The 10414-nt window shown below is 38.8% G+C and overlaps 2 non-coding genes across 2 annotated transcripts; one reads left to right on the top strand and one right to left on the bottom strand.

The window, feature by feature from the left end:
• Nucleotides 1-6012: 6012 nt before the first annotated feature.
• On the bottom strand, nucleotides 6013-6085 carry Trnan-auu (transfer RNA asparagine (anticodon AUU)). The gene has a single exon. It is a non-coding gene; the product is annotated as a tRNA-Asn (tRNA).
• Nucleotides 6086-6191: 106 nt separating this feature from the next.
• Trnaw-cca (transfer RNA tryptophan (anticodon CCA)) lies at nucleotides 6192-6263 on the top strand. The gene has a single exon. It is a non-coding gene; the product is annotated as a tRNA-Trp (tRNA).
• Nucleotides 6264-10414: the final 4151 nt, after the last annotated feature.

A 10414-nucleotide genomic window follows, 5' to 3' on the forward strand; every position in this document is an offset into this window, starting at 1 on the left:
TGAAAACTCCAACGAGGACTGAATGCCCTGACAGATATTTCACCAGCTGGAAGATCTGATCAATGCGGTCATTTCCCCACTCTTCTTCTTCTTCTTACATTACATCCCCACACTGGGACAGAGCCGCCTCGCAGCTTAGTGTTCATTAAGCACTTCCACAGTTGTTAACTGCGAGGTTTCGCGTTACATTTTGCATTCGTATATCATGAGGCTAACACGATGATAATTTATGCCCAGGGAAGTTGAGATAATTTCAATCCGAAATTGCCTAGAAAGCACCGGGAATCGAACCCAGCCACCCTCAGCATGGTCTTGCTTTGTAGCCGCGCGTTTTACCTCACGGCTAAGGAGGGCCCCCCCACTCTAAATCTCCCAAATATGTTCCGCCTGAGGATTGTACAATCACCCTCAATGGCACGACAGTGGAATGGGCCAATGAGGCCAGCTACCTTGGCTTGACCCTCGACAGCAAGCTTATTTTCCGGCAACAGGTTGACAAGACGGTGACGAAGTGTAACATTCTGTTAAAATTGCTGTACAACTGATCAACCGACGCGTCGCTTTTCATTGCCCCTGAAAAAATAGCTTGCTGTCTACAAGCAAATCAAGGGCAAGGGCACAAGGGCCGCTTTGAAAACCCATCACCTCAAACTCTATCGGGTCCAAAACAAATGCCTGCGGATGATTCTAACACCCTTCCAGAACAAGAACATCCGAGGTACATCCTCTGCCGGGATAAAACGCTACACAATTGTGAAGATCTTTAGGGATCGTTGTCTGGTATTACACCAACAGGCCATTTGGGATCTATTCCCAGCAAGGATGTGAAATTGTTTGTCCATGAAGTGTTAGTAGATTACCAATTTCAAATATAGGCTAAGCAGTGTTTTCTGTGAGCCACTTTGTAAATTAGGAAAATAACAAATTATTGAAATCCAATGTTACAGTGAACTCTCCTAACTCGATATTTTCCCTTACTCGATGAAATTCAAAGTCTCTTGAAACTAACATACTGCGTTCCCCGTAAGTCGATACATCTCTTACTGGATATCCTCTAGCTCGGATTTCCAGTGCATTTTCACCTCGCTAACTCGATGTTCTCAGAAACGGTTACATATGCGCAACATACACGGTCTGGGGCCATTTGGACGAATAGTTAAAAGTTTATTCTAATAGGGAGAGGAAAAGTGAGTAATAAGAAGTTGAGTGAGAAATTGAAGTGAAAACTCTCTACTTTCCAGTCATGATAAGCGAAAAGTTAGAAGAGGAAAGAAGACGTGTAAAGTAAGTGAAAGATAAGTGAGAAGTTATTAATTAGAAATGAGAAGTGAATTGATAGTTGAGAAGTCAGAAGTGCTAAGGAGAATTGACTAGTGAAGAGATGTGAGAAGTTAAAAGTGAGAAATGAGAAATGAGGTATTGAAGGAGAAATGAAAAGTGAGAAGTGGAATGAAAAGTGTGAAGTGAGAAGAAGTGAGCTTGCTTCATCCTTGTTACTCTTTCTTCTAATATCTTTTTTCCCATTTCCTTATCTTTCCCTTATTCTTATTCTTTCTTCCTTCTTCTCCTTCTTTCATTGTTAGAAAGAAGTTAGAAGAGGGAATTGAGAAGTGAGTAGCAAGAAGTACTATGTGAGAAGTGAGTAGTGACCAGAAAGAAGAGAGAAGTGAAAGGTGAAAAGTGAGGAGTGAGAGGTGAGGAATGGGAAGTGAAAAATGAGAAGGAGAAGAGAAGTGAAAATGAGAAAAGAGAACTGAGGACCAAAGAGTGAGAAGTGGAATGTGATAGAAGTGAGATATGAGAATTGAAAATTTGTGAAATTAGTCCTTATTTTTTCCAGTTTCCTTCCTTCTTCTTTTTGCTAAAAATCTTCTATCTTCTTTTTAGTACTATTTCGTTCTTTCTTCTTCCCTATTCCCTCTTCCTACTACTTTCTTTCTTCTTCCATTACCCTTTTCTTCATATTTCTTCCTTCTTTGTTTTACCTTCTATACTCTCCCGTTTTCATATTTCTTTCTCCTTTTGTCTATTCCTCCTATTCCTTCTTTCTCCTCCCTTCTTTATTTTTCCATCGGCACATCCGCCCCCCCCCTCCCCCATAAATCCGGCCCTGCACACATCTCACTACTAAGACCACTACCATTCTCACTCATCGCACTCACTTCGAAAATTCCATTTCACTTCTCAGTTCTTACTTTTGCAGTGTTGAGAACTCACTCATATGAGTAAAACCTCACTCATTGCCATTTTTTCCGTGAGTACTACGCGAGTTACTCACGACCTGTGAACTACAAGTGAGCAAACAGTTTTGCTCACTCACGAGTGAGAATTTTTGCTTATGAGTAATCCAATAAGATTAGTTTTTTCATCCACAATGTAGATGTCGTTTTGGCCAATTCTGGTAGTTTAAGAGTACGTAAACATTGGTATGAATTTATGAAAAAAGCTAAAGAATTTGTCAAATTATACGAATAAGAAATTGCTAATATATTGGGAGTTACTATCAACATGTTAATTAATTGCATAATAATAAATTTCGAAATGTAGTGCAGGATTGTTACGACTCATGGATTTTGCATATGGCGCGGCTTTAGTTCGGTGAAAATTAAATAAATAAAATTATGGATCTAAAATAATTGAGAATAAATGTGTTAGTTAATGTTGAGATATAATTTACGTATGAAATCAATGTATATATATTTGCATTTTTCGTACAGCGATATATTCACTAAAGACGATTTTAATAGAAGGCTGAGACTCATTGTGGTTAATACCAATTGACGAATAAAGATAATGGTTGTGTGTTTTGTGCAATGGGCTTGTTAGTGCGTAGGTTTGAGTTTGTGTTTGTGGTGTGTGAGTGTGCGCGCGTGTGTTTGTGTTTGTTTATGTGTCGCGTGTTTGGGTATGTTTGTGTTTGCGTGCGTGTATTTGTGTGTGCTGTGTGTGTGTTTTGCGCGCATGTGTTTATGCAGCTGAAATTTATTATATTGTTTAAACTCTATGCAAGTTTGTCTTTCAATTCATAATCTAGACAAATTACATAAATTGTTGTAGGGGAAAGATGGCTTATGCAAATTTTAACTAAAAATTTAATAACAGTAATATAAAGAACATACAAAACAGTCACCATATCTTCAAAGCGAAGGTTGTCATACTAATGGCGATTTGTTCAGATTCACCACTTTATTTTGGTACAAGTGTGCATTAAGGCAAATTAGAATGGTATCAAGAATACTAAATTACCAATAAAGTCTATATGGCGCTATGGTGTCACAAAGAAGCAAAGTAGTAGAGACATTTGAGAGGTGTCTCAACGTATGATGATAATAAATTGACTGTCGAAATAAAGTGTAGGTAGGTAGGTAGATAGGTGGTGGCTCTTATATCAATAACATTTGCAAATTGAACACTTTTGGGTTAATTTGTGTCGTTTTAACACTGCTGAAAAATCTCAAAATTTTGTTACTAATTTGGGTGCAAGGAACGAATTTAAGGAGTGGTAATCCTAATATGCTAGAAATCGATGATTTCTGAGTTTGGAAATAATGTTTTTAAAAATGTAATTCAAATAGTTGAACTATTCGAAAAATACTGTAGAAATGATCAATTAAGAGTCGAAATCTTGGTCGAAATACATATACATATCTTTATACGAAAATACATTGACAAAACTAGAAAATATACAGATCTCCATTTTTTTAATTACATTAAAGGAAGATCCATATCTGTAACGCAAAAATTGGGCATTTTCAACCCTTCTCCTATGTCACACTTTTGTATGAAAATCTGAAAATTTTGTAGGATCGTCACACTTCGACCAACCCCTCCCTTAAGCGTTACGTAATGTGTGGACGCCTCATGTTAAATTTAGCCGAAAATGATTTTTTCTTTGTAAAAGTGCTAAACATTAAAAGCGGCAACTTTAGTTCTCATGCTGCACTGCACGAACAGGTACAAAATAATAATATACTTACGGCATGATACGATCATTTAGTTCGAATTTGACTCATTTATAAATTATTTATTTAATAATACTTGATATACTACATTTATAGTAAAACAATTAGCTATACAATCACATTTTAAAACTCGGCTTCGAAAAATGAATAAAACTTGAACCACAGACTAAAAAACATAATACATTGAACATTCATTCATCAAATCCATCGTCGTTCAAACACTAACGACATCTGTTGACTTCAGCTAGCTCTAATCAGAACGGTAGGTAGTGAGCAAACGTCAAAATAGAGTAAATTCGATGCAACATGATGGATCGATTGGCCAACTAAGATTATTTGAATTGACCAGTAAATCAGTGAACGATGGAAATTTGTCGGTTGAGTCTGTTTGTCTGTGCTTGAACTAAATGATGAACCACATCTGGTGATCAGAAATTTATTGGAAAATTTAAAAAAATTTGACTGTAATGCATGTCCCTTCCAGCTATTTTATGTTCGTAGTCTACGCACCCCAAACACAAACACACACCAAAATACAAACACGCAACTAAACACAAACACGCACCCAAAACATGAACACGCAATCAAACACAAACACGCACCTAAACACAAACACGCACCCAAAATACAAACACGCACCCAAAACATAAACACACAACTAAACACAAACACGCAACTAAAGACAAGCACGCACCTAAATACAAACACGCAACTAAACACAAACACGCACCCAAAACATGAACACGCAACTAAACACAAACACGCACCTAAACACAAACACGCACCCAAAATACAAACACGCACCCAAAACATAAACACACAACTAAACACAAACACGCAACTAAATACAAACACGCGCCTAAATACAAACACGCAACTAAACACAAATACGCACCTAAAACATAAACACAAACCAACACAAACACACCCAAAACATAAACACAAACGCGCACCAAAATACAAACACGTAACTAAACACAAACACGCACCCAAAACATAAACACGCAACTAAACACAAGCACGCACCTAAACACAAACACGCACCCAAAATACAAACACGCACCCAAAACATAAACACACAACTAAACACAAACACGCAACTAAAGACAAGCACGCACCTAAATACAAACACGCATCTAAACACAAACACGCACCCAAAACATGAACACTATAAACACAAACACGCATCTAAAAAACACGCACCCAAAACACAAACCTGTACACGTATATTTCATGATCTTCAATTGAGTAAAATTCGCATTTTCAATTATTGCTAACCTTACAGTATATTTTTAATACACCTATTTCCTCCTTACTCACCAAACAAAATCGAATGAGTAGTTTTACTCACTCAGGCGTGAGTTTACTCACGCTGAGTGCTCACCATACCTGTGAGTACTCACGCGTGAGTAGAACTGGTTCAACTCATATGAGTGAGTGAGTGAGGATGGAACGAACCATGCTCACTCATTTCCCAACACTGCAACTGTTCACCTCAAAAATCTCCATTAATGAGGAACCAACTATAACTATTCGGCCAAATAAACGTTTCTTCTAAAATTACCCTTTCAGTCAAATGGCATTCGGGCAAATGACCTTAAACCATGTTTCTACATGCTCTGAAAAGTATTTGATGCTTTGGAAAAAAGTATAAATGTGTTCCATCTCGATACTCCCTAACTCGATGGTCTTCAATATCGAGTAAAAAATAACTGTATTTAAAATTAACCTAAGATGAAGTGCTCATAGACAAAAAATTAATATCAAACAAAGCTGCCAAAATTAAAATGAATTTTACTACATACTACTACTAACTGTTTTCCAAACATGATGGGTTCATATCGGTCAAATCATTTGCGTTTTCAGTGATATTTGCTCTCATCCAGCAAAGATGCTTTGAGCTGTGAGACAGCGATAATCTATCTCTATGGTTTATTACTTCAATTTTTGCACTAATATTCGAAAAAAATATGACCGGGGGAGGAGGAGGGGTGGTGATCGTCAACTGAAAACAGTGACTGTTTTCTTTTCAGCCTAAGGCACAAAAATCTGGCTCCAGAGAGGATCGAACTCACGACCTTCGCGTTAATAGCACGACGCTCTAACCAACTGAGCTATGAGCCCTTATACGATCACATGCATAGAATGAATTTTTCATTTCACACTGACACATACACACAATCGTAAACGAATGATGTGTCATCGACTGCATTATACTCTATCTTAAAAGACTCCGTGGCGCAACGGTAGCGCGTCTGACTCCAGATCAGAAGGTTGCGTGTTCAAATCACGTCGGGGTCAAGCATCTTTTTGTTAACTGTGATGGCTGTCCTATTATGTGTAATGTGATTGACATGGAATTTAATTGTTGAATGTATGTATTTAGGTACACCTGAATGGAAAACTAAATATTTAATCAAATCAGCCTACATTCTTGCAAATTACTGGCAAAACTAATTCCGTTTCAAAGCAACCAGAATTCATCCAATTGAGTCAAACCGCACAGAGGCAGTCAAACCTCACAATCCCGACCGATGGAGAATCAGAAATAATCTCCCCAGTAAAACGACCGTACGAAACTCATTAAAATTCTGCAGAGTGGCCACACCACTCCAGGACATATACAGAGGAGAGTTCCACCAGGTTTATGCACTGCTCTGCTATGGCCGACCCAACAAGGCTGCTACCTTTGTTGCTTTCTGTCTGTAAAATCGACTAACAGGAGCCACTCTCACAATTGCCACTGCCGTAATAGAGCTAAAATACAGTTAAAATTTCATTAAGTTCCCACATCCTCACTGGTGCTACTGCTGCTGCCAGGGTTTTCTACTCCACTGACAAAACTGTCATGATTCAATTCATTAAAAATAATTGAACAATTCTATTCGGTTTGCCATTGTGCCTAGCAGTCAGTGTGTGTCGGTCGGTTGCTCTCGTTTCATTTGGCCAACGCTCTTCCGGATCTATTAGTTTTCCAGTTTCCCAGCTCGGTGTGGCATTTCGACGAGTTTCCGATCTTGCTTGCCCGACCACGGTAAACAGCCCAACCCCAATACAAACTTGATGCGGTGGAAACGATTATCCTTCCTCGGCTACCTGTTCGCCGAACTCCGCCCCAGCGTCAGGAGTGATGATAAAATAATATTGTTAAGTTTAAATGAATTTATCTTCATCATCATCATCATTGCCGTGACCAGATCCAGGTTCGATAGTGCAGTCTCCTTCTGCCATGAGCGTTTCTAAACATGCCGGTGACGACACCACGCATATGATAGGCGTTAAGTGTGAGAATTGCTGCTGCACGTGTCACAGTTGCAACTCGATCTAAATGCAGCTGCTGGTTGTGCCGGCGGATGCCAAAAATTAGCATATTCAGAACACGTGCGGCTAGGCAAGATGATGGGTCCGGTTGCGCTCCATAGTCAGTCGTTAAGGGCATGACTGGAGCGTTTCCTGAAGATATGAAGATGTGAAGTGCGAAATTGATAGATTAAGATTGCAACGAGCGATGGCACATGATTGGAATGCTAAATTAGCGTGGGAATTGGATGCCGAAAGGATATTTACTGTTATAAGGATTTTTATATTCGATGTGGTAACTCGTTCAAATTTTCTTAACCATCATCCTTGATACTTTTTAAGCTCTACGAAATAATTTTAAAAGAATCACAAATCCTTTGATTCTCAACCGTTTCGACGACCCACCAAACAACCAGGGTAAACCTACAGCCTTGAAATCTGCATAATTGGATTTCACCACTTGATTCCGAAATAATCCCGAAGTTGAGGGGGTAGGATTCTCTTCAAAGAAGCTTTGAAGCTTATCTTGTAATTTACTTTATATTTTATTTATGTGTTCATGGCCAACAAGCTTAATATATACAAAAGACTTCAATTGTTATAGAGTTAACTCTGTCTAACTCGATATTTTCTCTTACTCGATGAAATTGAAAGTTTTCCATACTGCGTTACCTCCGTAAGTCGATATCTCCCTAACTTGATATTCTCTAAGTCGAAGTAATTTCCGAAAGCATTTTCACCTCGAATCAGTTCGTATGCACAATATATACTATGTCCTTGATTCCAGAGAAGTAATAAGTATGAAGAAAGAATTGAGAAGTGAGTTAGAAGAGAAGAAGTTGGAAGTAAGAAATTTAAGAAGTGAAAACTGGGAAGTGAAAGCGAAAAATGAGAATGGAAAAATAGGAAGTCAGAAGTGAGAATTAAGAAGTAAGAAATAAGAAGTGAAAAGTTAAAACTAAGAAGTGAGGAGTGACAAATGCGAAGTAAGAATTGAGAATGAAAAGTGAGAAAAGAAAAGTAAAAAGCAAATTGTGAAAAGTGAAAAGTGAGAAGTGAGAGATAAAAAATGAGAAAAAAAGTTGAGAAGTGAAAATCGAGAAGCGAAAAGTGAGCAATTCGAAGGGAGAGAGAGGGGAGAAGTAAGCAGCGAGAAATGCGAAGTGAATGATGAGAAGTGAGAAGTGCAATGTGAATGGTGAGAAGTGAAAAGTGAGAAAAGTGAAGTGATAACTGAGAAGTAAGAGGACCAAGTAGTGAGAAGTGAAAAGTGAGAAGTGAGAAGTGCTGACTTCAAACATTCCATTTCTCACTTTTCACTATTCATTTCGAACTCACTCCTCACTTAACTTAATAAGGAAATCAATTATCACTATTCGGACAAAAGGTATTCGGCTTCCTGGAGGTAGTCCTATTTTTTGTCCTTTCAGAGGTCTGTAAGTTCGAAGTCCGTGGTTCGAAAAATGTGAATCCTCGGCTGAGGCAAATTCAGGTGAATTCCCCCGGGCAGCCAAAATTTCAGCTTGATTGACCTACTAAAAGCCGAGATACCGCCCTCCAAAGTTGGTAATTTTGTATTAAAAACGGCCTCTGGTCTTATAGTTTTGTCCGACACTGTACGTCCAGTCAACACCAACTGTGAAGGATATAGAATGCAGGTTTGCTACATTGCTCCAGCGTGGTATTAGCCCAAACATCGGGTTCATGGTTCTGTCGTAGAGAATCATAAACTATTTTCTGCATGGAATCAGTTGAGACATGTTTACCCACCATTGTAAAAACATCCAGAACCTGCGTGAACCAAATTTCTTGGTATCGGATCTAGTAGCATCGACAGTAATAATCGTCGTAGTTTAGAGTAGACTTGGGTTATTTTTGCAGGTGTTTACTTCGACATCGGTGCACGACTTTCGTTCCATTATTGGCGATTACTGTTCAACGATTGTTGTAAATCAGAGAAACGCGGTTTATTTACAGAAATCTCCGATTCGAGTTTATATATCTAAAGTAATTTTGTTCTAGAGTATTTTTTTTGTATAGATCCTCTAGACAAATGACCTTTATGTGGTGAGTTATTTTTTGGATTGACAACCTTATTTATTCTGCAGGGCGGTTTGTATGTTTTGACCTTACTAAGACTTTTTATTGAGCACGCAAAATTTGAACAACTTTTCATTACAATTACCAATTGCTTTCGTTTTTTCACAACACAAAGCCTCAATATGGGGACACTTGATCCCCCATTAGTAATCCCATACAAAAATTTGGTGAAAAAATTCAAAAAAATATAAATCTGTTCTCAGGCTCCTAATTTTTTGTAGATTTGACAGATTTGATGAAGGGTTGGCAGAAAAAAATATTTATCGCGTAGATATCATAGAAAGGGGAAATTTAAAAATTGCATGAGCTGTCGAATTGAATAGCAAAAATCGTTCATGTATACGCACAGCAATTCGAAAATTTCGCGTATTTTGAAGAAAAAATATTTAAAAAATTTGAGGGCACCTTTCTAATTTAATCAGAGCAAGTTCTTGGAGAGGGATCAATTTCCCCCGAATATTTTAATAGTCGATTTTTGACAGCAATCCAAACAAATCGATTGTGTATCAATAACAACAATAATTTAAGGACTGTTATTATTATTATTTATTCAGACTAAGGCCGAAGTGGCCTGTGCGGTATATAAGAGTCTTCTCACTTCGGCTCGGTCCATGGCTACACGTCGCCAACCACGCAGTCTACGGAGGGTCCGCAAGCTTCCACCTGATCGATCCACCATGCCCGCTGCGCACCTCGCCTTCTTGTGCCTGTCAGATCGTTAACCGGGTTACTGTCTGATATTCTGGCTACGTGCCCGCCCCACCGCAGTCGACCGATTTTCGCGGTGTGAACGATGGATGGTTCTCCCAACAGCTGATGCAACTCGTGGTTCATTCGCCTCCTCCACGTACCGTCCGCCATCTGCACCCCACCATAGATGGTATGCAGCACTTTCCTTTCGAAAACTCCCAGTGCGCGTTGGTCCTCCACGAGCATCGTCCAGGTCTCGTGTCCGTAGAGGACTACCGGTCTGATAAGGGTTTTGTAGATAGTCAGCGGCGAACTCTATTCGATCGGAGCGTCTTGCGGAGTCCAAAGTACGTACGATTTCC

Source organism: Armigeres subalbatus, chromosome 1, assembly GCF_024139115.2.
Source record: "Armigeres subalbatus isolate Guangzhou_Male chromosome 1, GZ_Asu_2, whole genome shotgun sequence".
Taxonomy (NCBI): domain Eukaryota; kingdom Metazoa; phylum Arthropoda; class Insecta; order Diptera; family Culicidae; genus Armigeres; species Armigeres subalbatus.